The sequence below is a fragment of the Pristiophorus japonicus genome, chromosome 19, assembly GCF_044704955.1.
Source record: "Pristiophorus japonicus isolate sPriJap1 chromosome 19, sPriJap1.hap1, whole genome shotgun sequence".
Lineage (NCBI taxonomy): Eukaryota > Metazoa > Chordata > Chondrichthyes > Pristiophoridae > Pristiophorus > Pristiophorus japonicus.
This window is the reverse complement of record NC_091995.1, coordinates 53,344,607-53,369,379: the sequence shown is the minus strand read 5'-3', so window position 1 is coordinate 53,369,379 and position 24,773 is coordinate 53,344,607. Positions and strand designations below refer to the sequence as shown.

General features: G+C 63.1%; 1 protein-coding gene across 1 annotated transcript in view; it reads right to left on the bottom strand.

Annotated features, from left to right (window-relative positions):
• The window catches only part of LOC139229856 (major histocompatibility complex class I-related gene protein-like), a 200,782-nt gene that overhangs the window by 84,885 nt on the left and 91,124 nt on the right, over positions 1–24,773 (bottom strand). The gene's annotated exons all lie outside the window — the stretch shown is intronic.

Sequence of the window (24,773 nt, the reverse complement as noted above, 5' to 3'; positions counted from 1 at the left end):
CCCCTGTCTCCTATCTCCTGTCCCCTGTCCCCTGTCCCCTGTCTGTCTCCTGTCTCCTGTCCCCTGTCTCCTGTCCCCTGTCTCCTGTCTCCTGTCCCCTGTCTCCTGTCCCCTGTCTCCTGTCTCCTGTCTCCTGTCCCCTGTCCCCTGTCTCCTGTCTCCTGTCCCCTGTCTGTCTCCTGTCTCCTGTCCCGTCTCCTGTCCCCTGTCTGTCTCCTGTCTCCTGTCTCCTGTCCCCTGTCTGTCTCCTGTCCCCTGTCCCCTGTCTCCTGTCCCCTGTCTGTCTCCTGTCCCCTATCTCCTGTCCTCTGTCTGTCTCCTGTCCCCTGTCCCCTGTCTCCTGTCCCCTGTCTCCTGTCCCCTGTCTGTCTCCTGTCCCGTGTCTCCTGTCTCCTGTCCCCTGTCCCCTGTCTCCTGTCTCCTGTCCCCTGTCTCCTGTCCCCTGTCTCCTGTCCCCTGTCTGTCTCCTGTCTCCTGTCCCCTGTCTCCTGTCCTCTGTCCCCTGTCTCCTGTCTCCTGTCACCTGTCTCCTGTCTCCTGTCTCCTGTCCCCTCTCCCCTGTCTCCTGTCCCCTGTCCCCTGTCTCCTGTCCCCTGTCTGTCTCCTGTCTCCTGTCTCCTGTCCCCTGTCTCCTGTCTCCTGTCCCCTGTCTCCTGTCTCCTGTCCCCTGTCCCCTGTCTCCTGTCCCCTGTCCCCTGTCTCCTGTCTCCTCTCCCCTATCCCCTGTCTCCTGCCTCCTCTCCCCTGTCTCCTCTCCCCTGTCTCCTGTCTCCTGTCTCCTGTCCCCTGTCTGTCTCCTGTCCCCTGTCTCCTGTCTCCTGTCTCCTGTCTCCTGTCTCCTGTCTCCTATCCCCTGTCCCCTGTCCCCTGTCTGTCTCCTGTCCCCTGTCCCCTGTCCCCTGTCTCCTGTCTCCTGTCTGTCTCGTGTCTCCTGTCCCCTGTCTCCTGTCCCCTGTCTCCTGTCTCCTCTCCCCTGTCCCCTGTCTCCTGTCCCCTGTCTCCTGTCTCCTGTCCCCTGTCTCCTGTCTCCTGTCCCCTGTCTCCTGTCCCCTGTCTCCTGTCTCCTGTCCCCTGTCCCCTGTCTCCTGTCCCCTGTCTCCTGTCCCCTGTCTCCTGTCTCCTCTCCCCTATCCCCTGTCTCCTGTCTCCTGTCTCCTCTCCCCTGTCTCCTCTCCCCTGTCTCCTGTCTCCTGTCTCCTGTCCCCTGTCTCCTGTCCCCTGTCCCCTGTCTGTCTCCTGTCCCCTGTCTCCTGTCTCCTGTCTCCTGTCTCCTATCCCCTGTCCCCTGTCCCCTGTCTGTCTCCTGTCCCCTGTCCCCTGTCCCCTGTCTCCTGTCTCCTGTCTGTCTCGTGTCTCCTGTCCCCTGTCTCCTGTCCCCTGTCTCCTGTCTCCTCTCCCCTGTCCCCTGTCTCCTGTCCCCTGTCTCCTGTCCCCTGTCTCCTGTCCCCTGTCTCCTGTCCCCTGTCTCCTGTCCCCTGTCCCCTGCCTCCTGTCTCCTGTCTCCTGTCCCCTGTCCCCTGTCTCCTGTCCCCTGTCTCCTGTCCCCTGTCTCCTGTCCCCTGTCCCCTGTCCCCTGTCCCCTGTCTCCTGTACCCTGCCTCCTGTCCCCTGTCTGTCTCCTGTCCCCTGTCCCCTGTCTCCTGTCCCCTGTCTGTCTCCTGTCTCCTGTCCCATCTCCTGTCCCCTGTCTCCTGTCTCCTGTCCTCTGTCCTCTGTCCCCTGTCCCCTGTCCCCTGTCTCCTGTCTCCTGTCTCCTGTCCCCTGTCCCCTGTCCCCTGTCTCCTGTCCCCTGTCTGTCTCCTGTCTCCTGTCCCCTGTCTCCTGTCCCCTGTCCCCTGTCTCCTGTCTCCTGTCTCCTGTCCCCTGTCTCCTGTCCCCTGTCCCCTGTCCCCTGTCCCCTGTCTCCTGTCCCCTGTCCCCTGTCTCCTGTCCCCTGTCTGTCTCCTGTCCCCTGTCTCCTGTCTCCTATCCCCTCTCCCCTGTCTCCTGTCTCCTGTCCCCTGTCCCCTGTCTCCTGTCCCCTGTCTCCTGTCCCCTGTCCCCTGTCTCCTGTCCCCTGTCTCCTGTCCCCTGTCTCCTGTCTCCTGTCTCCTGTCCCCTGTCTCCTGTCCCCTGTCCCCTGTCCCCTGTCTCCTCTCGCCTGTCCCCTGTCTCCTGTGCCCTGTCCCCTGTCTCCTGTCCCCTGTCCCCTGTCTCCTGTCTCCTGTCTCCTGTCCCCTGTCTCCTGTCCCCTGTCTCCTGTCCTCTGTACCCTGTCTCCTATCCCCTGTCCCCTGTCTCCTGTCTGTCTCCCGTCTCCTGTCCGTCTCCTGTCTCCTGTCTCCTGTCTCCTGTCCCCTGTCTCCTGTCTCCTGTCCCCTGTCTCTTGTCTCCTCTCCCCTATCCCCTGTCTCCTGTCCCCTGTCTCCTGTCCCCTGTCCCTTGTCCCCTGTCTCCTGTCTCCTGTCCCCTGTCTCCTGTCTCCTGTCTCCTGTCCCCTGTCCCCTGTCCCCTGTCTGTCTCCTGTCCCCTATCCCCTGTCCCCTGTCCCCTGTCTGTCTACTGTCTCCTGTCCCCTGTCTCCTGTCTCCTGTCCCCTGTCTGTCTCCTGTCCCCTGTCCCCTGTCTCCTGTCCTCTGTCTGTCTCCTGTCCCCTGTCCCCTGTCTCCTGTCCCCTGTCTGTCTCCTGTCCCCTGTCTCCTGTCTCCTCTCCCCTGTCCCCTGTCCCCTGTCCCCTGTCTCCTGTCTGTCTCCTGCCCCTATCCCCTGTCCCCTGTCCCCTGTCTGTCTCCTGTCTCCTGTCCCCTGTCCCCTGTCTCCAGTCCCCTGTCCCCTGTCCCCTGTCTGTCTCCTGTCTCCTGTCCCCTGCCTCCTGTCTCCTGTCTCCTGTCCCCTGTCTCCGGTCTCCTGTCCCCTGTCCCATGTCTCCTGTCCCCTGTCTGTCTCCTGTCTCCTGTCCCCTGTCTCCTGTCCCCTGTCTATCTCCTGTCTCCTGTCTCCTGTCTCCTGTCCCCTGTCTGTCTCCTGTCCCCTATCCCCTGTCCCCTGTCCCCTGTCTGTCTCCTGTCTCCTGTCCCCTGTCCCCTGTCTCCTGTCTCCTGTCCCCTGTCCCCTGTCCCCTGTCTGTCTCCTGTCTCCTGTCCCCTGCCTCCTGTCCCCTGCCTCCTGTCCCCTGTCTCCGGTCTCCGGTCTCCTGTCCCCTGTCCCCTGTCCCCTGTCTGTCTCCTGTCTCCTGTCCCCTGTCTCCTGTCCCCTGTCTGTCTCCTGTCCCCTGTCCCCTGTCCCCTGTCCCCTGTCTCCTGTCCCCTGTCTCCTGTCTCCTGTCTCCTGTCTCCTGTCTCCTGTCCCCTGTCCTCTGCCTCCTGTCTCCTGTCTCCTGTCTCCTGTCTCCTCTCCCCTGTCTCCTGTCTCCTGTCTCCTGTCTCCTGTCTCCTCTCCCCTGTCTCCTGTCTCCTGTCCCCTGTCTCCTGTCTCCTGTCTCCTATCCCCTGTCCCCTGTCCCCTGTCTGTCTCCTGTCTCCTGTCTCCTGTCCCCTGTCCCCTGTCCCAATGTCCCCTGTCCCCTGTCCCCTGTCTCCTGTCTCCTGTCTCCTCTCCCCTGTCTCCTGTCCCCTGTCTCCTGTCCCCTGTCTCCTCTCCCCTGTCCCCTGTCTCCTGTCTCCTGTCCCCTGTCCCCTGTCCCCTGTCTCCTGTCCCCTGTCTCCTGTCCCCTGTCTGCCTCCTGTCCCCTGTCTCCTGTCTCCTGTCTCCTATCACCTGTCTCCTGTCTCTTGTCCCCTGTCTCCTGTCCCCTGTCCCCTGTCTCCTGTCTCCTGTCTCCTGTCCCCTGTCCCCTGTCTCCTGTCCCCTGTCTCCTGTCCCCTGTCCCCTGTCTCCTGTCCCCTGTCTGTCTCCTGTCTCCTGTCCCCTGTCCGTCTCCTGTCTCCTGTCTCCTGTCCCCTGTCTCCTGTCCGTCTCCTGTCTCCTGTCTCCTGTCCCCTGTCCCCTGTCTCCTGTTCCCTGTCCCCTGTCTCCTGTCCCCTGTCTCCTGTCCCCTGTCTCCTGTCCCCTGTCTGTCTCCTGTCTTCTGTCCACTGTCCGTCTCCTGTCTCCTGTCTCCTGTCTCCTGTCTCCTGTCTCCTGTCTCCTGTCTCCTGTCTCCTGTCTCCTGTCTCCTGTCTCCTGTCTCCTGTCTCCTGTCCCCTGTCTCCTGTCCCCTGTCTCCTGTCCCCTGTCCCCTGTCTGTCTCCTGTCTCCTGTCTCCTGTCTCCTGTCCCCTGTCTCCTGTCCCCTGTCCCCTGTCTCCTGTCTCCTGTCTCCTGTCCCCTGTCCCCTGTCTCCTGTCCCCTGTCTCCTGTCCCCTGTCTCCTATCCCGTCTCCTGTCTCCTGTCTCCTCTCCCCTGTCTCCTGTCTCCTGTCTCCTGTCCCCTGTCTCCGGTCCCCTGTCCCCTGTCTGTCTCCTGTCCCCTGTCTCCTGTCTCCTATCCCCTGTCCCCTGTCCCCTGTCCCCTGTCTGTCTCCTGTCCCCTGTCCCCTGTCCCCTGTCTCCTGTCTCCTGTCTCCTGTCTGTCTCGTGTCTCCTGTCCCCTGTCTCCTGTCCCCTGTCTCCTGTCTCCTCTCCCCTGTCCCCTGTCTCCTGTCCCCTGTCTCCTGTCCCCTGTCTCCTGTCCCCTGTCTCCTGTCTCCTGTCTCCTGTCCCCTGTCTCCTGTCCCCTGTCCCCTGTCTCCTGTCCCCTGTCTCCTGTCTCCTGTCTCCTGTCCCCTGTCCCCTGTCTCCTGTACCCTGCCTCCTGTACCCTGTCTGTCTCCTGTCCCCTGTCCCCTGTCTCCTGTCCCCTGTCTGTCTCCTGTCCCCTGTCTCCTGTCTCCTGTCTCCTGTCTCCTGTCTCCTGTCTCCTGTCACCTGTCTCCTGTCCCCTGTCTCCTGTCTCCTGTCCCCTGTCCCCTGTCCCCTGTCCACTGTCTGTCTCCTGTCTCCTGTCCCGTCTCCTGTCCCCTGTCTCCTGTCCCCTGTCTGTCTGCTGTCCCCTGTCCCCTGTCTCCTGTCCCCTGTCTGTCTCCTGTCCCCTGTCCCCTGTCTCCTGTCCTCTGTCTGTCTCCTGTCCCCTGTCCCCTGTCTCCTGTCCCCTGTCTCCTGTCCCCTGTCTCCTGTCCCCTGTCTGTCTCCTGTCCCCTGTCTCCTGTCTCCTGTCCCCTGTCCCCTGTCTCCTGTCTCCTGTCCCCTGTCCCCTGTCTCCTGTCCCCTGTCAGTCTCCTGTCTCCTGTCCCCTGTCTCCTGTCCCCTGTCCCCTGTCTCCTGTCTCCTGTCCCCTGTCTCCTGTCCCCTGTCCCCTGTCTCCTGTCCCCTGTCCCCTGTCCCCTGTCTCCTGTCCCCTGTCCCCTGTCTCCTGTCCCCTGTCCCCTGTCTCCTGTCTCCTGTCCCCTGTCTCCTGTCTCCTGTCCCCTGTCCCCTGTCTGTCTCCTGTCCCCTGTCCCCTGTCTCCTGTCCTCTGTCTGTCTCCTGTCCCCTGTCTGTCTCCTGTCCCCTGTCCCCTGTCCCCTGTCTCCTGTCTCCTGTCCCCTGTCTCCTGTCCCCTGTCTCCTGTCCCCTGTCCCCTGTCCCCTGTCTCCTCTCGCCTGTCCCCTGTCTCCTGTCCCCTATCCCCTGTCTCCTGTCTCCTGTCCCCTGTCCCCTGTCTCCTGTCCCCTGTCTCCTGTCTCCTGTCCTCTGTACCCTGTCTCCTATCCCCTGTCCCCTGTCCCCTGTCCCCTGTCTCCTGTCTGTCTCCCGTCTCCTGTCCGTCTCCTGTCTCCTGTCTCTTGTCTCCTCTCCCCTGTCCCCTGTCTCCTGTCCCCTGTCTCCTGTCCCCTGTCCCCTGTCTCCTGTCTCCTGTCCCCTGTCTCCTGTCTCCTGTCCCCTGTCCCCTGTCTGTCTCCTGTCCCCTATCCCCTGTCCCCTGTCCCCTGTCTGTCTACTGTCTCCTGTCCCCTGTCCCCTGTCTGTCCCCTGTCTCCTGTCCCCTGTCTCCTGTCTCCTGTCTCCTGTCTCCTCTCCCCTGTCTCCTGTCCCCTGTCTCCTGTCTCCTGTCTCCTGTCCCCTGTCTGTCTCCTGTCCCCTGTCTCCTGTCCCCTGTCCCCTGTCCCCTGTCTCCTGTCCCCTGTCTCCTGTCCCCTGTCTCCTGTCCCCTGTCTGTCTCCTGTCCCCTGTCTCCTGTCCCCTGTCCGTCTCCTGTCTCCTGTCTCCTGTCTCTTGTCTCCTCTCCCCTCTCCCCTGTCCCCTGTCTCCTGTCCCCTGTCCCCTGTCTGTCTCCTGCCCCTATCCCCTGTCCCCTGTCCCCTGTCTGTCTCCTGTCTCCTGTCCCCTGTCCCCTGTCCCCTGTCCCCTGTCTCCTGTCTCCTGTCCCCTGTCCCCTGTCTGTCTCCTGTCCCCTGTCCCCTGTCTGTCTCCTGTCTCCTGTCCCCTGCCTCCTGTCTCCTGTCCCCTGTCTCCGGTCTCCGGTCTCCTGTCCCCTGTCCCCTGTCTCCTGTCCCATGTCTGTCTCCTGTCTCCTGTCCCCTGTCTCCTGTCCCCTGTCTGTCTCCTGTCTCCTGTCCCCTGTCCCCCGTCCCCTGTCTGTCTCCTGTCTCCTGTCCCCTGCCTCCTGTCCCCTGCCTCCTGTCCCCTGTCTCCGGTCTCCTGTCCCCTGTCCCCTGTCTCCTGTCCCCTGTCCCCTGTCTGTCTCCTGTCTCCTGTCCCCTGTCTCCTGTCCCCTGTCTGTCTCCTGTCTCCTGTCCCCTGTCTGTCTCCTGTCCCCTGTCCCCTGTCTCCTGTCCCCTGTCTGTCTCCTGTCCCCTGTCCCCTGTCCCCTGTCCCCTGTCTCCTGTCTCCTGTCTCCTGTCTCCTGTCCCCTGTCTCCTGTCTCCTGTCTCCTGTCTCCTGTCCCCTGTCCTCTGCCTCCTGTCCCCTGTCCCCTGTCCCCTGTCCCCTGTCTCCTGTCTCCTGTCTCCTGTCTCCTGTCTCCTCTCCCCTGTCTCCTGTCCCCTGTCTCCTCTCCCCTGTCTCCTCTCCCCTGTCCCCTGTCTCCTGTCCCCTGTCTCCTGTCTCCTGTCCCCTGTCCCCTGTCTGTCTCCTGTCCCCTGTCTCCTGTCTCCTGTCCCCTATCCCCTGTCCCCTGTCCCCTGTCTGTCTCCTGTCTCCTGTCCCCTGTCTCCTGTCCCCTGTCTCCTGTCTCCTGTCTCCTCTCCCCTGTCTCCTGTCTCCTGTCCCCTGTCTCCTGTCTCCTGTCTCCTGTCCCCTGTCTCCTGTCCCCTGTCTGTCTCCTGTCCCCTATCTCCTGTCCCCTGTCTGTCTCCAGTCCCCTGTCCCCTGTCTGTCTCCTGTCCCCTGTCCCCTGTCTGTCTCCTGTCCCCTGTCCCCTGTCTGTCTCCTGTCCCCTGTCTGTCTCCTGTCCCCCGTCCCCTGTCCCCTGTCTGTCTGCTGTCTCCTGTCTCCTGTCCCCTGTCTCCTGTCCCCTGTCTCCTGTCCCCTGTCTCCTGTCTCCTGTCCCCTGTCTCCTGTCTCCTGTCCCCTGTCTCCTGTCTCCTGTCCCCTGTCTCCTGTCCCCCGTCCCCCGTCTGTCTCCCGACCCCTGTCTCCTGTCCCCCGTCCCCCGTCTCCCGTCTCCCGTCCCCTGTCTCCTGTCTCCTGTCCCCTGTCTCCTGTCCCCTGTGTCTCCTGTCCCCTGTCTCCTGTTCCCTGTCCCCTGTCTTCTGTCCCCTGTCTCCTGTCTCCTGTCCCCTGTCTCCTGTCTCCTGTCCCCTGTCTGTCTCCTGTCCCCTGTCCCCTGTCTGTCTCCTGTCCCCTGTCCCCTGTCCCCTGTCTGTCTCCTGTCCCCTGTCCCCTGTCCCCTGTCTGTCTCCTGTCCCATGTCTGTCTCCTGTCCCCTGTCAGCTGTCCCCTGTCCCCTGTCTGGCTGCTGTCTCCTGTCCCCTGTCCCCTGTCCCCTGTCTCCTGTCCCCTGTCTCCTGTCTCCTGTCCCCTGTCTCCTGTCCCCTGTCTCCTGTCCCCTGTCTCCTGTCGCCTGTCTCCTGTCTCCTGTCCCCTGTCTCCTGTCCCCTGTCTCCTGTCTCCTGTCTCCTGTCTCCTGTCTCCTGTCTCCTGTCTCCTGTCCCCTGTCCCCTGTCGCCTGTCTCCTGTCTCCTGTCCCCTGTCCCCTGTCTGTCTCCTGTCCCCTGTCTCCTGTCCCGGCTCCTGTCCCCTGTCTGTCTCCTGTCTCCTGTCTCCTGTCTCCTGTCCCCTGTCCCCTGTCTCCTGTCCGCTGTCCCCTGTCTCCTGTCTCCTCTCCCCTGTCCCCTGTCTCCTGTCCCCTGTCTCCTGTCTCCTGTCTCCTGTCTCCTGTCTCCTCTCCCCTGTCCCCTGTCCCCTGTCTCCTGTCCCCTGTCCCCTGTCTGTCTCCTGTCTCCTGTCCCCTGCCTCCTGTCTCCTGTCCCCTATCCCCTGTCCCCTGTCTGTCTCCTGTCTCCTGTCCCCTGTCCCCTGTCTCCTGTCTGTCTCCTGTCCCCTGTCCCCTGTCTCCTGTCTCCTGTCCCCTGTCTCCTGTCTCCTCTCCCCTGTCTCCTGTCTCCTCTCCCCTGTCCCCTGTCTCCTCTCCCCTGTCCCCTGTCTCCTGTCTCCTCTCCCCTGTCCCCTGTCTCCTCTCCCCTGTCTCCTGTCTCCTGTCTCCTGTCCCCTGTCTCCTGTCTCTTGTATCCTGTCTCCTCTCCCCTGTCTCCTGTCTCCTGTCTCTTCTCCCCTGTCCCCTGTCTCCTGTCTCCTGTCCCCTGTCTCCTGTCTCCTCTCCCCTGTCCCCTGTCTCCTGTCTGCTGTCTCCTGTCCCCTGTCTCCTGTCTCCTGTCTCCTCTCCCCTGTCCACTGTCTGTCTCCTGTCTCCTGTCCCCTGTCTCCTGTCTCCTATCCCCTGTCCCTTGTCCCCTGTCTGTCTCCTGTCCCCTGTCCCCTGTCCCCTGTCTCCTGTCCCCTGTCTCCTGTCCCCTGTCTCCTCTCCCCTGTCCCCTGTCTCCTGTCTCCTGTCCCCTGTCCCCTGTCTCCTGTCCCCTGTCCACTGCCTCCTGCCTCCTGTCTCCTGTCTCCTGTCTCCTGTACCCTGTCCCCTGTCTCCTGTCCCCTGTCCCCTGTCTGTCTCCTGTCCCATGTCTCCTGTCCCCTATCTGTCTCCTGTCTCCTGTCTCCTGTCCCCTGTCCCCTGTCTCCTGTCCCCTGTCCCCTGTCCCCTGTCTCCTATCCCCTGTCTGTCTCCTGTCCCCTGTCCCCTGTCTCCTGTCCCCTGTCTGTCTCCTGTCTCCTGTCCCCTGTCCCCTGTCCCCTATCTGTCTCCTGTCCCCTGTCTCCTGTCCCGTCTCCTGTCCCCTGTCCCCTGTCTCCTGTCCCCTGTCTGTCTCCTGTCTCCTGTCCCCTGTCCGTCTCCTGTCTCCTGTCTCCTGTCCCCTGTCCCCTGTCTCCTGTCCCCAGTCCCCTGTCTCCTCTCACCTGTCCCCTGTCTCCTGTCCACTGTCTCCTGTCCCCTGTCCCCTGTCTGTCTCCTGCCCCGATCCCCTGTCCCCTGTCTGTCTCCTGTCTCCTGTCCCCTGTCCCCTGTCTCCTGTCCCCTGTCCCCTGTCCCCTGTCTCCTGTCTGTCTCCTGTCCCCTGTCCCCTGTCCCCTGTCTCCTGTCCCCTGTCTCCTGTCCCCTGTCTCCTGTCCCCTGTCTCCTGTCTCCTGTCTCCTGTCCCCTGTCCCCTGTCCCCTGTCCCCTGTCCCCTGTCCCCTGTCTCCTCTCCCCTATCCCCTGTCTCCTGTCTCCTCTCCCCTGTCTCCTGTCTCCTCTCCCCTGTCTCCTGTCTCCTGTCCCCTGTCCCCTGTCTGTCTCCTGTCCCCTATCCCCTGTCCCCTGTCCCCTGTCTGTCTACTGTCTCCTGTCCCCTGTCTCCTGTCCCCTGTCCCCTGTCTGTCTCCTGTCCCCTGTCCCCTGTCTCCTGTCCTCTGTCTGTCTCCTGTCCCCTGTCCCCTGTCTCCTGTCCCCTGTCTGTCTCCTGTCCCCTGTCTCCTGTCTCCTCTCCCCTGTCCCCTGTCCCCTGTCCCCTGTCTCCTGTCTGTCTCCTGCCCCTATCCCCTGTCCCCTGTCCCCTGTCTGTCTCCTGTCTCCTGTCCCCTGTCCCCTGTCTCCTGTCTCCAGTCCCCTGTCCCCTGTCCCCTGTCTGTCTCCTGTCTCCTGTCCCCTGCCTCCTGTCTCCTGTCTCCTGTCCCCTGTCTCCGGTCTCCTGTCCCCTGTCCCATGTCTCCTGTCCCCTGTCTGTCTCCTGTCTCCTGTCCCCTGTCTCCTGTCCCCTGTCTATCTCCTGTCTCCTGTCTCCTGTCTCCTGTCCCCTGTCTGTCTCCTGTCCCCTATCCCCTGTCCCCTGTCCCCTGTCTGTCTCCTGTCTCCTGTCCCCTGTCCCCTGTCTCCTGTCTCCTGTCCCCTGTCCCCTGTCCCCTGTCTGTCTCCTGTCTCCTGTCCCCTGCCTCCTGTCCCCTGCCTCCTGTCCCCTGTCTCCGGTCTCCGGTCTCCTGTCCCCTGTCCCCTGTCCCCTGTCTGTCTCCTGTCTCCTGTCCCCTGTCTCCTGTCCCCTGTCTCCTGTCCACTGTCTGTCTCCTGTCCCCTGTCCCCTGTCCCCTGTCCCCTGTCTCCTGTCCCCTGTCTCCTGTCTCCTGTCTCCTGTCTCCTGTCCCCTGTCCTCTGCCTCCTGTCTCCTGTCTCCTGTCTCCTGTCTCCTGTCTCCTGTCCCCTGTCTCCTGTCTCCTGTCTCCTCTCCCCTGTCTCCTGTCTCCTGTCTCCTGTCTCCTCTCCCCTGTCTCCTGTCTCCTGTCCCCTGTCTCCTGTCTCCTGTCTCCTATCCCCTGTCCCCTGTCCCCTGTCTGTCTCCTGTCTCCTGTCTCCTGTCCCCTGTCCCAATGTCCCCTGTCCCCTGTCCCCTGTCTCCTGTCTCCTGTCTCCTCTCCCCTGTCTCCTGTCCCCTGTCTCCTGTCCCCTGTCTCCTCTCCCCTGTCCCCTGTCTCCTGTCTCCTGTCCCCTGTCCCCTGTCCCCTGTCTCCTGTCCCCTGTCTCCTGTCCCCTGTCTGCCTCCTGTCCCCTGTCTCCTGTCTCCTGTCTCCTATCACCTGTCTCCTGTCTCTTGTCCCCTGTCTCCTGTCCCCTGTCCCCTGTCTCCTGTCTCCTGTCTCCTGTCCCCTGTCCCCTGTCTCCTGTCCCCTGTCTCCTGTCCCCTGTCCCCTGTCTCCTGTCCCCTGTCTGTCTCCTGTCTCCTGTCCCCTGTCCGTCTCCTGTCTCCTGTCTCCTGTCTCCTGTCCCCTGTCTCCTGTCCGTCTCCTGTCTCCTGTCTCCTGTCCCCTGTCCCCTGTCTCCTGTTCCCTGTCCCCTGTCTCCTGTCCCCTGTCTCCTGTCCCCTGTCTCCTGTCCCCTGTCTGTCTCCTGTCTTCTGTCCACTGTCCGTCTCCTGTCTCCTGTCTCCTGTCTCCTGTCTCCTGTCTCCTGTCTCCTGTCCCCTGTCTCCTGTCTCCTGTCCCCTGTCTCCTGTCCCCTGTCCCCTGTCTGTCTCCTGTCTCCTGTCTCCTGTCTCCTGTCCCCTGTCTCCTGTCCCCTGTCCCCTGTCTCCTGTCTCCTGTCCCCTGTCCCCTGTCTCCTGTCCCCTGTCTCCTGTCCCCTGTCTCCTATCCCGTCTCCTGTCTCCTGTCTCCTCTCCCCTGTCTCCTGTCTCCTGTCTCCTGTCCCCTGTCTCCGGTCCCCTGTCCCCTGTCTGTCTCCTGTCCCCTGTCTCCTGTCTCCTATCCCCTGTCCCCTGTCCCCTGTCCCCTGTCTGTCTCCTGTCCCCTGTCCCCTGTCCCCTGTCTCCTGTCTCCTGTCTCCTGTCTCCTGTCTGTCTCGTGTCTCCTGTCCCCTGTCTCCTGTCCCCTGTCTCCTGTCTCCTCTCCCCTGTCCCCTGTCTCCTGTCCCCTGTCTCCTGTCCCCTGTCTCCTGTCCCCTGTCTCCTGTCTCCTGTCTCCTGTCCCCTGTCTCCTGTCCCCTGTCCCCTGTCTCCTGTCCCCTGTCTCCTGTCTCCTGTCTCCTGTCCCCTGTCCCCTGTCTCCTGTACCCTGCCTCCTGTACCCTGTCTGTCTCCTGTCCCCTGTCCCCTGTCTCCTGTCCCCTGTCTGTCTCCTGTCTCCTGTCTCCTGTCTCCTGTCTCCTGTCTCCTGTCTCCTGTCACCTGTCTCCTGTCCCCTGTCTCCTGTCTCCTGTCCCCTGTCCCCTGTCCCCTGTCCACTGTCTGTCTCCTGTCTCCTGTCCCGTCTCCTGTCCCCTGTCTCCTGTCCCCTGTCTGTCTGCTGTCCCCTGTCCCCTGTCTCCTGTCCCCTGTCTGTCTCCTGTCCCCTGTCCCCTGTCTCCTGTCCTCTGTCTGTCTCCTGTCCCCTGTCTCCTGTCCCCTGTCTCCTGTCCCCTGTCTCCTGTCCCCTGTCTGTCTCCTGTCCCCTGTCTCCTGTCTCCTGTCCCCTGTCCCCTGTCTCCTGTCTCCTGTCCCCTGTCCCCTGTCTCCTGTCCCCTGTCAGTCTCCTGTCTCCTGTCCCCTGTCTCCTGTCCCCTGTCCCCTGTCTCCTGTCTCCTGTCCCCTGTCTCCTGTCCCCTGTCCCCTGTCTCCTGTCCCCTGTCCCCTGTCCCCTGTCTCCTGTCCCCTGTCCCCTGTCTCCTGTCTCCTGTCTCCTGTCCCCTGTCTCCTGTCTCCTGTCCCCTGTCCCCTGTCCCCTGTCTGTCTCCTGTCCCCTGTCCCCTGTCTCCTGTCCTCTGTCTGTCTCCTGTCCCCTGTCTGTCTCCTGTCCCCTGTCCCCTGTCCCCTGTCTCCTGTCTCCTGTCCCCTGTCTCCTGTCTCCTGTCCCCTGTCTCCTGTCCCCTGTCCCCTGTCCCCTGTCTCCTCTCGCCTGTCCCCTGTCTCCTGTCCCCTATCCCCTGTCTCCTGTCTCCTGTCCCCTGTCCCCTGTCTCCTGTCCCCTGTCTCCTGTCTCCTGTCCTCTGTACCCTGTCTCCTATCCCCTGTCCCCTGTCCCCTGTCCCCTGTCTCCTGTCTCCTGTCTGTCTCCCGTCTCCTGTCCGTCTCCTGTCTCCTGTCTCTTGTCTCCTCTCCCCTGTCCCCTGTCTCCTGTCCCCTGTCTCCTGTCCCCTGTCCCCTGTCTCCTGTCCCCTGTCTCCTGTCTCCTGTCCCCTGTCCCCTGTCTGTCTCCTGTCCCCTATCCCCTGTCCCCTGTCCCCTGTCTGTCTACTGTCTCCTGTCCCCTGTCCCCTGTCTGTCCCCTGTCTCCTGTCCCCTGTCTCCTGTCTCCTGTCTCCTGTCTCCTCTCCCCTGTCTCCTGTCCCCTGTCTCCTGTCTCCTGTCTCCTGTCCCCTGTCTGTCTCCTGTCCCCTGTCTCCTGTCCCCTGTCCCCTGTCCCCTGTCTCCTGTCCCCTGTCTCCTGTCCCCTGTCTCCTGTCCCCTGTCTGTCTCCTGTCCCCTGTCTCCTGTCCCCTGTCCGTCTCCTGTCTCCTGTCTCCTGTCTCTTGTCTCCTCTCCCCTCTCCCCTGTCCCCTGTCTCCTGTCCCCTGTCCCCTGTCTGTCTCCTGCCCCTATCCCCTGTCCCCTGTCCCCTGTCTGTCTCCTGTCTCCTGTCCCCTGTCCCCTGTCCCCTGTCCCCTGTCTCCTGTCTCCTGTCCCCTGTCCCCTGTCTGTCTCCTGTCCCCTGTCCCCTGTCTGTCTCCTGTCTCCTGTCCCCTGCCTCCTGTCTCCTGTCCCCTGTCTCCGGTCTCCGGTCTCCTGTCCCCTGTCCCCTGTCTCCTGTCCCATGTCTGTCTCCTGTCTCCTGTCCCCTGTCTCCTGTCCCCTGTCTGTCTCCTGTCTCCTGTCCCCTGTCCCCCGTCCCCTGTCTGTCTCCTGTCTCCTGTCCCCTGCCTCCTGTCCCCTGCCTCCTGTCCCCTGTCTCCGGTCTCCTGTCCCCTGTCCCCTGTCTCCTGTCCCCTGTCCCCTGTCTGTCTCCTGTCTCCTGTCCCCTGTCTCCTGTCCCCTGTCTGTCTCCTGTCTCCTGTCCCCTGTCTGTCTCCTGTCCCCTGTCCCCTGTCTCCTGTCCCCTGTCTGTCTCCTGTCCCCTGTCCCCTGTCCCCTGTCCCCTGTCTCCTGTCTCCTGTCTCCTGTCTCCTGTCCCCTGTCTCCTGTCTCCTGTCTCCTGTCCCCTGTCCTCTGCCTCCTGTCCCCTGTCCCCTGTCCCCTGTCCCCTGTCTCCTGTCTCCTGTCTCCTGTCTCCTGTCTCCTCTCCCCTGTCTCCTGTCCCCTGTCTCCTCTCCCCTGTCTCCTCTCCCCTGTCCCCTGTCTCCTGTCCCCTGTCTCCTGTCTCCTGTCCCCTGTCCCCTGTCTGTCTCCTGTCCCCTGTCTCCTGTCTCCTGTCCCCTATCCCCTGTCCCCTGTCCCCTGTCTGTCTCCTGTCTCCTGTCCCCTGTCTCCTGTCCCCTGTCTCCTGTCTCCTGTCTCCTCTCCCCTGTCTCCTGTCTCCTGTCCCCTGTCTCCTGTCTCCTGTCTCCTGTCCCCTGTCTCCTGTCCCCTGTCTGTCTCCTGTCCCCTATCTCCTGTCCCCTGTCTGTCTCCAGTCCCCTGTCCCCTGTCTGTCTCCTGTCCCCTGTCCCCTGTCTGTCTCCTGTCCCCTGTCCCCTGTCTGTCTCCTGTCCCCTGTCTGTCTCCTGTCCCCCGTCCCCTGTCCCCTGTCTGTCTGCTGTCTCCTGTCTCCTGTCCCCTGTCTCCTGTCCCCTGTCTCCTGTCCCCTGTCTCCTGTCTCCTGTCCCCTGTCTCCTGTCTCCTGTCCCCTGTCTCCTGTCTCCTGTCCCCTGTCTCCTGTCCCCCGTCCCCCGTCTGTCTCCCGACCCCTGTCTCCTGTCCCCCGTCCCCCGTCTCCCGTCTCCCGTCCCCTGTCTCCTGTCTCCTGTCCCCTGTCTCCTGTCCCCTGTGTCTCCTGTCCCCTGTCTCCTGTTCCCTGTCCCCTGTCTTCTGTCCCCTGTCTCCTGTCTCCTGTCCCCTGTCTCCTGTCTCCTGTCCCCTGTCTCCTGTCTCCTGTCCCCTGTCCCCTGTCTGTCTCCTGTCCCCTGTCCCCTGTCTGTCTCCTGTCCCCTGTCCCCTGTCCCCTGTCTGTCTCCTGTCCCCTGTCCCCTGTCCCCTGTCTGTCTCCTGTCCCATGTCTGTCTCCTGTCCCCTGTCAGCTGTCCCCTGTCCCCTGTCTGGCTGCTGTCTCCTGTCCCCTGTCCCCTGTCCCCTGTCTCCTGTCCCCTGTCTCCTGTCTCCTGTCCCCTGTCTCCTGTCCCCTGTCTCCTGTCGCCTGTCTCCTGTCTCCTGTCCCCTGTCTCCTGTCCCCTGTCTCCTGTCTCCTGTCTCCTGTCTCCTGTCTCCTGTCCCCTGTCCCCTGTCGCCTGTCTCCTGTCTCCTGTCCCCTGTCCCCTGTCTGTCTCCTGTCCCCTGTCTCCTGTCCCGGCTCCTGTCCCCTGTCTGTCTCCTGTCTCCTGTCTCCTGTCTCCTGTCCCCTGTCCCCTGTCTCCTGTCCGCTGTCCCCTGTCTCCTGTCTCCTCTCCCCTGTCCCCTGTCTCCTGTCCCCTGTCTCCTGTCTCCTGTCTCCTGTCTCCTGTCTCCTCTCCCCTGTCCCCTGTCCCCTGTCTCCTGTCCCCTGTCCCCTGTCTGTCTCCTGTCTCCTGTCCCCTGTCTCCTGTCTCCTGTCCCCTATCCCCTGTCCCCTGTCTGTCTCCTGTCTCCTGTCCCATGTCCCCTGTCTCCTGTCTGTCTCCTGTCCCCTGTCCCCTGTCTCCTGTCTCCTGTCCCCTGTCTCCTGTCTCCTCTCCCCTGTCTCCTGTCTCCTCTCCCCTGTCCCCTGTCTCCTCTCCCCTGTCCCCTGTCTCCTGTCTCCTCTCCCCTGTCCCCTGTCTCCTCTCCCCTGTCTCCTGTCTCCTGTCTCCTGTCCCCTGTCTCCTGTCTCTTGTATCCTGTCTCCTCTCCCCTGTCTCCTGTCTCCTGTCTCCTGTCTCTTCTCCCCTGTCCCCTGTCTCCTGTCTCCTGTCCCCTGTCTCCTGTCTCCTCTCCCCTGTCCCCTGTCTCCTGTCTGCTGTCTCCTGTCCCCTGTCTCCTGTCTCCTGTCTCCTCTCCCCTGTCCACTGTCTGTCTCCTGTCTCCTGTCCCCTGTCTCCTGTCTCCTATCCCCTGTCCCTTGTCCCCTGTCTGTCTCCTGTCCCCTGTCCCCTGTCCCCTGTCTCCTGTCCCCTGTCTCCTGTCCCCTGTCTCCTCTCCCCTGTCCCCTGTCTCCTGTCTCCTGTCCCCTGTCCCCTGTCTCCTGTCCCCTGTCCACTGCCTCCTGCCTCCTGTCTCCTGTCTCCTGTCTCCTGTACCCTGTCCCCTGTCTCCTGTCCCCTGTCCCCTGTCTGTCTCCTGTCCCATGTCTCCTGTCCCCTATCTGTCTCCTGTCTCCTGTCTCCTGTCCCCTGTCCCCTGTCTCCTGTCCCCTGTCCCCTGTCCCCTGTCTCCTATCCCCTGTCTGTCTCCTGTCCCCTGTCCCCTGTCTCCTGTCCCCTGTCTGTCTCCTGTCTCCTGTCCCCTGTCCCCTGTCCCCTATCTGTCTCCTGTCCCCTGTCTCCTGTCCCGTCTCCTGTCCCCTGTCCCCTGTCTCCTGTCCCCTGTCTGTCTCCTGTCTCCTGTCCCCTGTCCGTCTCCTGTCTCCTGTCTCCTGTCCCCTGTCCCCTGTCTCCTGTCCCCAGTCCCCTGTCTCCTCTCACCTGTCCCCTGTCTCCTGTCCACTGTCTCCTGTCCCCTGTCCCCTGTCTGTCTCCTGCCCCGATCCCCTGTCCCCTGTCTGTCTCCTGTCTCCTGTCCCCTGTCCCCTGTCTCCTGTCCCCTGTCCCCTGTCTCCTGTCTGTCTCCTGTCCCCTGTCCCCTGTCCCCTGTCTCCTGTCCCCTGTCTCCTGTCCCCTGTCTCCTGTCCCCTGTCTCCTGTCTCCTGTCCCCTGTCCCCTGTCCCCTGTCCCCTGTCCCCTGTCCCCTGTCTCCTCTCCCCTATCCCCTGTCTCCTGTCTCCTCTCCCCTGTCTCCTGTCTCCTCTCCCCTGTCTCCTGTCTCCTGTCCCCTGTCTCCTGTCCCCTGTCCCCTGTCTGTCTCCTGTCCCCTGTCTCCTGTCTCCTGTCTCCTATCCCCTGTCCCCTGTCCCCTGTCTGTCTCCTGTCCCCTGTCCCCTGTCTCCTGCCTCCTGTCTCCTGTCTGTCTCGTGTCTCCTGTCCCCTGTCTCCTGTCCCCTGTCTCCTGTCTCCTGTCTCCTGTCTCCTGTACCCTGTCCCCTGTCTGTCTCCTGTCCCATGTCTCCTGTCCCCTATCTGTCTCCTGTCTCCTGTCTCCTGTCCCCTGTCCCCTGTCTCCTGTCCCCTGTCTGTCTCCTGTCTCCTGTCCCCTGTCCCCTGTCCCCTATCTGTCTCCTGTACCCTGTCTCCTGTCCCGTCTCCTGTCTCCTGTCCCCTGTCCCCTGTCTCCTGTCCCCTGTCTGTCTCCTATCTCCTGTCCCCTGTCCGTCTCCTGTCTCCTGTCCCCTGTCCCCTGTCTCCTGTCCCCAGTCCCCTGTCTCCTCTCCCCTGTCCCCTGTCTCCTGTCCACTGTCTCCTGTCCCCTGTCTCCTGTCTCCTGTCCCCTGTCCCCTGTCCCCTGTCTGTCTCCTGCCCCGATCCCCTGTCCCCTGTCCCCTGTCTGTCTCCTGTCTCCTGTCCCCTGTCCCCTGTCCCCTGTCTCCTGTCTGTCTCCTGTCCCCTGTCCCCTGTCCCCTGTCTCCTGTCCCCTGTCTCCTGTCCCCTGTCTCCTGTCTCCTGTCCCCTGTCCCCTGTCCCCTGTCCCCTGTCTCCTGTCTCCTCTCCCCTATCCCCTGTCTCCTGTCTCCTCAACCCTGTCTCCTGTCTCCTCTCCCCTGTCTCCTGTCTCCTGTCTCCTGTCTCCTGTCCCCTGTCTCCTGTCCCCTGTCCCCTGTCTGTCTCCTGTCGTCTGTCTCCTGTCTCCTATCCCCTGTCCCCTGTCCCCTGTCTGTCTCCTGTCCCCTGTCCCCTGTCTCCTGCCTCCTGTCTCCTGTCTGTCTCGTGTCTCCTGTCCCCTGTCTCCTGTCCCCTGTCTCCTGTCTCCTGTCTCCTCTCCCCTGTCCCCTGTCTCCTGTCCCCTGTCCCCTGTCCCCTGTCTCCTGTCCCCTGTCCCCTGTCTCCTGTCCCCTATCCCCTGCCTCCTGTCTCCTGTCTCCTGTCCCCTGTCCCCTGTCTCCTGTCTCCTGTCTCCTGTCTCCTGTCTCCGGTCCCCTGTCTCCTGTCTCCTGTCCCCTGTCCCCTGTCCCCTGTCCCCTGTCTGTCTCCTGTCTCCTGTCCCCTGTCTCCTGTCCCCTGTCTCCTGTCTCCTGTCCCCTGTCTCCTGTCCCCTGTCTCCTGTCTCCTGTCTCCTGTCCCCTGTCCCCTGTCTCCTGTCTCCTGTCCCCTGTCTGTCTCCTGTCTCCTGTCCCGTCTCCTGTCCCCTGTCTGTCTCCTGTCTCCTGTCTCCTGTCCCCTGTCTGTCTCCTGTCCCCTGTCCCCTGTCTCCTGTCCCCTGTCTGTCTCCTGTCCCCTATCTCCTGTCCTCTGTCTGTCTCCTGTCCCCTGTCCCCTGTCTCCTGTCCCCTGTCTCCTGTCCCCTGTCTGTCTCCTGTCCCGTGTCTCCTGTCTCCTGTCCCCTGTCCCCTGTCTCCTGTCTCCTGTCCCCTGTCTCCTGTCCCCTGTCTCCTGTCCCCTGTCTGTCTCCTGTCTCCTGTCCCCTGTCTCCTGTCCTCTGTCCCCTGTCTCCTGTCCTCTGTCCCCTGTCCTCTGTCCCCTGTCTCCTGTCTCCTGTCACCTGTCTCCTGTCTCCTGTCTCCTGTCCCCTCTCCCCTGTCTCCTGTCCCCTGTCCCCTGTCTCCTGTCCCCTGTCTGTCTCCTGTCTCCTGTCTCCTGTCCCCTGTCTCCTGTCTCCTGTCCCCTGTCTCCTGTCTCCTGTCCCCTGTCCCCTGTCTCCTGTCCCCTGTCCCCTGTCTCCTGTCTCCTCTCCCCTATCCCCTGTCTCCTGCCTCCTCTCCCCTGTCTCCTCTCCCCTGTCTCCTGTCTCCTGTCTCCTGTCCCCTGTCTGTCTCCTGTCCCCTGTCTCCTGTCTCCTGTCTCCTGTCTCCTGTCTCCTGTCTCCTGTCTCCTGTCCCCTGTCCCCTGTCTGTCTCCTGTCCCCTGTCCCCTGTCCCCTGTCTCCTGTCTCCTGTCTGTCTCGTGTCTCCTGTCCCCTGTCTCCTGTCCCCTGTCTCCTGTCTCCTCTCCCCTGTCCCCTGTCTCCTGTCCCCTGTCTCCTGTCTCCTGTCCCCTGTCTCCTGTCTCCTGTCCCCTGTCTCCTGTCTCCTGTCCCCTGTCTCCTGTCCCCTGTCTCCTGTCCCCTGTCTCCTGTCTCCTCTCCCCTATCCCCTGTCTCCTGTCTCCTGTCTCCTCTCCCCTGTCTCCTCTCCCCTGTCTCCTGTCTCCTGTCTCCTGTCCCCTGTCTCCTGTCCCCTGTCCCCTGTCTGTCTCCTGTCCCCTGTCTCCTGTCTCCTGTCTCCTATCCCCTGTCCCCTGTCCCCTGTCTGTCTCCTGTCCCCTGTCCCCTGTCCCCTGTCTCCTGTCTCCTGTCTGTCTCGTGTCTCCTGTCCCCTGTCTCCTGTCCCCTGTCTCCTGTCTCCTCTCCCCTGTCCCCTGTCTCCTGTCCCCTGTCTCCTGTCCCCTGTCTCCTGTCCCCTGTCTCCTGTCCCCTGTCTCCTGTCCCCTGTCCCCTGCCTCCTGTCTCCTGTCTCCTGTCTCCTGTCCCCTGTCCCCTGTCTCCTGTCCCCTGTCTCCTGTCTCCTCTCCCCTGTCCCCTGTCTCCTGTCCCCTGTCTCCTGTCCCCTGTCTCCTGTCCCCTGTCTCCTGTCCCCTGTCTCCTGTCCCCTGTCCCCTGCCTCCTGTCTCCTGTCTCCTGTCTCCTGTCCCCTGTCCCCTGTCTCCTGTCCCCTGTCTCCTGTCCCCTGTCTCCTGTCCCCTGTCCCCTGTCCCCTGTCCCCTGTCTCCTGTACCCTGCCTCCTGTCCCCTGTCTGTCTCCTGTCCCCTGTCCCCTGTCTCCTGTCCCCTGTCTGTCTCCTGTCTCCTGTCCCATCTCCTGTCCCCTGTCTCCTGTCTCCTGTCCTCTGTCCTCTGTCCCCTGTCCCCTGTCTCCTGTCTCCTGTCTCCTGTCCCCTGTCCCCTGTCCCCTGTCTCCTGTCCCCTGTCTGTCTCCTGTCTCCTGTCCCCTGTCTCCTGTCCCCTGTCCCCTGTCTCCTGTCTCCTGTCTCCTGTCCCCTGTCTCCTGTCCCCTGTCCCCTGTCCCCTGTCCCCTGTCTCCTGTCCCCTGTCCCCTGTCTCCTGTCCCCTGTCTGTCTCCTGTCCCCTGTCTCCTGTCTCCTATCCCCTCTCCCCTGTCTCCTGTCTCCTGTCCCCTGTCCCCTGTCTCCTGTCCCCTGTCTCCTGTCCCCTGTCCCCTGTCTCCTGTCCCCTGTCTCCTGTCCCCTGTCTCCTGTCTCCTGTCTCCTGTCCCCTGTCTCCTGTCCCCTGTCCCCTGTCCCCTGTCTCCTCTCGCCTGTCCCCTGTCTCCTGTGCCCTGTCCCCTGTCTCCTGTCCCCTGTCCCCTGTCTCCTGTCTCCTGTCTCCTGTCCCCTGTCTCCTGTCCCCTGTCTCCTGTCCTCTGTACCCTGTCTCCTATCCCCTGTCCCCTGTCTCCTGTCTGTCTCCCGTCTCCTGTCCGTCTCCTGTCTCCTGTCTCCTGTCTCCTGTCCCCTGTCTCCTGTCGCCTGTCCCCTGTCTCTTGTCTCCTCTCCCCTGTCCCCTGTCTCCTGTCCCCTGTCTCCTGTCCCCTGTCCCCTGTCCCCTGTCTCCTGTCTCCTGTCCCCTGTCTCCTGTCTCCTGTCTCCTGTCCCCTGTCCCCTGTCCCCTGTCTGTCTCCTGTCCCCTATCCCCTGTCCCCTGTCCCCTGTCTGTCTACTGTCTCCTGTCCCCTGTCTCCTGTCCCCTGTCCCCTGTCTGTCTCCTGTCCCCTGTCCCCTGTCTCCTGTCCTCTGTCTGTCTCCTGTCCCCTGTCCCCTGTCTCCTGTCCCCTGTCTGTCTCCTGTCCCCTGTCTCCTGTCTCCTCTCCCCTGTCCCCTGTCCCCTGTCCCCTGTCTCCTGTCTCCTGTCTGTCTCCTGCCCCTATCCCCTGTCTGTCTCCTGTCTCCTGTCCCCTGTCCCCTGTCTCCTGTCTCCAGTCCCCTGTCCCCTGTCCCCTGTCTGTCTCCTGTCTCCTGTCCCCTGCCTCCTGTCTCCTGTCTCCTGTCCCCTGTCTCCGGTCTCCTGTCCCCTGTCCCATGTCTCCTGTCCCCTGTCTGTCTCCTGTCTCCTGTCCCCTGTCTCCTGTGCCCTGTCTATCTCCTGTCTCCTGTCTCCTGTCTCCTGTCCCCTGTCTGTCTCCTGTCCCCTATCCACTGTCCCCTGTCCCCTGTCTGTCTCCTGTCTCCTGTCCCCTGTCCCCTGTCTCCTGTCTCCTGTCCCCTGTCCCCTGTCCCCTGTCTGTCTCCTGTCTCCTGTCCCCTGCCTCCTGTCCCCTGCCTCCTGTCCCCTGTCTCCGGTCTCCGGTCTCCTGTCCCCTGTCCCCTGTCCCCTGTCTGTCTCCTGTCTCCTGTCCCCTGTCTCCTGTCCCCTGTCTGTCTCCTGTCCCCTGTCCCCTGTCCCCTGTCCCCTGTCTCCTGTCCCCTGTCTCCTGTCTCCTGTCTCCTGTCCCCTGTCCTCTGCCTCCTGTCTCCTGTCTCCTGTCTCCTGTCTCCTGTCTCCTGTCCCCTGTCTCCTGTCTCCTGTCTCCTCTCCCCTGTCTCCTGTCTCCTGTCTCCTGTCTCCTCTCCCCTGTCTCCTGTCTCCTGTCCCCTGTCTCCTGTCTCCTGTCTCCTATCCCCTGTCCCCTGTCCCCTGTCTGTCTCCTGTCTCCTGTCTCCTGTCCCCTGTCCCCTGTCCCAATGTCCCCTGTCCCCTGTCCCCTGTCTCCTGTCTCCTGTCTCCTCTCCCCTGTCTCCTGTCCCCTGTCTCCTGTCCCCTGTCTCCTCTCCCCTGTCCCCTGTCTCCTGTCTCCTGTCCCCTGTCCCCTGTCCCCTGTCTCCTGTCCCCTGTCTCCTGTCCCCTGTCTGCCTCCTGTCCCCTGTCTCCTGTCTCCTGTCTCCTATCACCTGTCTCCTGTCTCTTGTCCCCTGTCTCCTGTCCCCTGTCCCCTGTCTCCTGTCTCCTGTCCCCTGTCCCCTGTCTCCTGTCCCCTGTCTCCTGTCCCCTGTCCCCTGTCTCCTGTCCCCTGTCTGTCTCCTGTCTCCTGTCCCCTGTCCGTCTCCTGTCTCCTGTCTCCTGTCTCCTGTCCCCTGTCTCCTGTCCGTCTCCTGTCTCCTGTCTCCTGTCCCCTGTCCCCTGTCTCCTGTTCCCTGTCCCCTGTCTCCTGTCCCCTGTCTCCTGTCCCCTGTCTCCTGTCCCCTGTCTCCTGTCCCCTGTCTGTCTCCTGTCTTCTGTCCACTGTCCGTCTCCTGTCTCCTGTCTCCTGTCTCCTGTCTCCTGTCTCCTGTCTCCTGTCTCCTGTCTCCTGTCTCCTGTCTCCTGTCTCCTGTCTCCTGTCCCCTGTCTCCTGTCCCCTGTCTCCTGTCCCCTGTCCCCTGTCTGTCTCCTGTCTCCTGTCTCCTGTCTCCTGTCCCCTGTCTCCTGTCCCCTGTCCCCTGTCTCCTGTCTCCTGTCTCCTGTCCCCTGTCCCCTGTCTCCTGTCCCCTGTCCCCTGTCTCCTGTCCCCTGTCTCCTATCCCGTCTCCTGTCTCCTGTCTCCTCTCCCCTGTCTCCTGTCTCCTGTCTCCTGTCCCCTGTCTCCGGTCCCCTGTCCCCTGTCTGTCTCCTGTCCCCTGTCTCCTGTCTCCTATCCCCTGTCCCCTGTCCCCTGTCCCCTGTCTGTCTCCTGTCCCCTGTCCCCTGTCCCCTGTCTCCTGTCTCCTGTCTCCTGTCTGTCTCGTGTCTCCTGTCCCCTGTCTCCTGTCCCCTGTCTCCTGTCTCCTCTCCCCTGTCCCCTGTCTCCTGTCCCCTGTCTCCTGTCCCCTGTCTCCTGTCCCCTGTCTCCTGTCTCCTGTCTCCTGTCCCCTGTCTCCTGTCCCCTGTCCCCTGTCTCCTGTCCCCTGTCTCCTGTCTCCTGTCTCCTGTCCCCTGTCCCCTGTCTCCTGTACCCTGCCTCCTGTACCCTGTCTGTCTCCTGTCCCCTGTCCCCTGTCTCCTGTCCCCTGTCTGTCTCCTGTCCCCTGTCTCCTGTCTCCTGTCTCCTGTCTCCTGTCTCCTGTCTCCTGTCTCCTGTCACCTGTCTCCTGTCCCCTGTCTCCTGTCTCCTGTCCCCTGTCCCCTGTCCCCTGTCCACTGTCTGTCTCCTGTCTCCTGTCCCGTCTCCTGTCCCCTGTCTCCTGTCCCCTGTCTGTCTGCTGTCCCCTGTCCCCTGTCTCCTGTCCCCTGTCTGTCTCCTGTCCCCTGTCCCCTGTCTCCTGTCCTCTGTCTGTCTCCTGTCCCCTGTCCCCTGTCTCCTGTCCCCTGTCTCCTGTCCCCTGTCTCCTGTCCCCTGTCTGTCTCCTGTCCCCTGTCTCCTGTCTCCTGTCCCCTGTCCCCTGTCTCCTGTCTCCTGTCCCCTGTCCCCTGTCTCCTGTCCCCTGTCAGTCTCCTGTCTCCTGTCCCCTGTCTCCTGTCCCCTGTCCCCTGTCTCCTGTCTCCTGTCCCCTGTCTCCTGTCCCCTGTCCCCTGTCTCCTGTCCCCTGTCCCCTGTCCCCTGTCTCCTGTCCCCTGTCCCCTGTCTCCTGTCTCCTGTCCCCTGTCTCCTGTCTCCTGTCCCCTGTCCCCTGTCCCCTGTCTGTCTCCTGTCCCCTGTCCCCTGTCTCCTGTCCTCTGTCTGTCTCCTGTCCCCTGTCTGTCTCCTGTCCCCTGTCCCCTGTCCCCTGTCCCCTGTCTCCTGTCTCCTGTCCCCTGTCTCCTGTCTCCTGTCCCCTGTCTCCTGTCCCCTGTCCCCTGTCCCCTGTCTCCTCTCGCCTGTCCCCTGTCTCCTGTCCCCTATCCCCTGTCTCCTGTCTCCTGTCCCCTGTCCCCTGTCTCCTGTCCCCTGTCTCCTGTCTCCTGTCCTCTGTACCCTGTCTCCTATCCCCTGTCCCCTGTCCCCTGTCCCCTGTCTCCTGTCTGTCTCCCGTCTCCTGTCCGTCTCCTGTCTCCTGTCTCTTGTCTCCTCTCCCCTGTCCCCTGTCTCCTGTCCCCTGTCTCCTGTCCCCTGTCCCCTGTCTCCTGTCTCCTGTCCCCTGTCTCCTGTCTCCTGTCCCCTGTCCCCTGTCTGTCTCCTGTCCCCTATCCCCTGTCCCCTGTCCCCTGTCTGTCTACTGTCTCCTGTCCCCTGTCCCCTGTCTGTCCCCTGTCTCCTGTCCCCTGTCTCCTGTCTCCTGTCTCCTGTCTCCTCTCCCCTGTCTCCTGTCCCCTGTCTCCTGTCTCCTGTCTCCTGTCCCCTGTCTGTCTCCTGTCCCCTGTCTCCTGTCCCCTGTCCCCTGTCCCCTGTCTCCTGTCCCCTGTCTCCTGTCCCCTGTCTCCTGTCCCCTGTCTGTCTCCTGTCCCCTGTCTCCTGTCCCCTGTCCGTCTCCTGTCTCCTGTCTCCTGTCTCTTGTCTCCTCTCCCCTCTCCCCTGTCCCCTGTCTCCTGTCCCCTGTCCCCTGTCTGTCTCCTGCCCCTATCCCCTGTCCCCTGTCCCCTGTCTGTCTCCTGTCTCCTGTCCCCTGTCCCCTGTCCC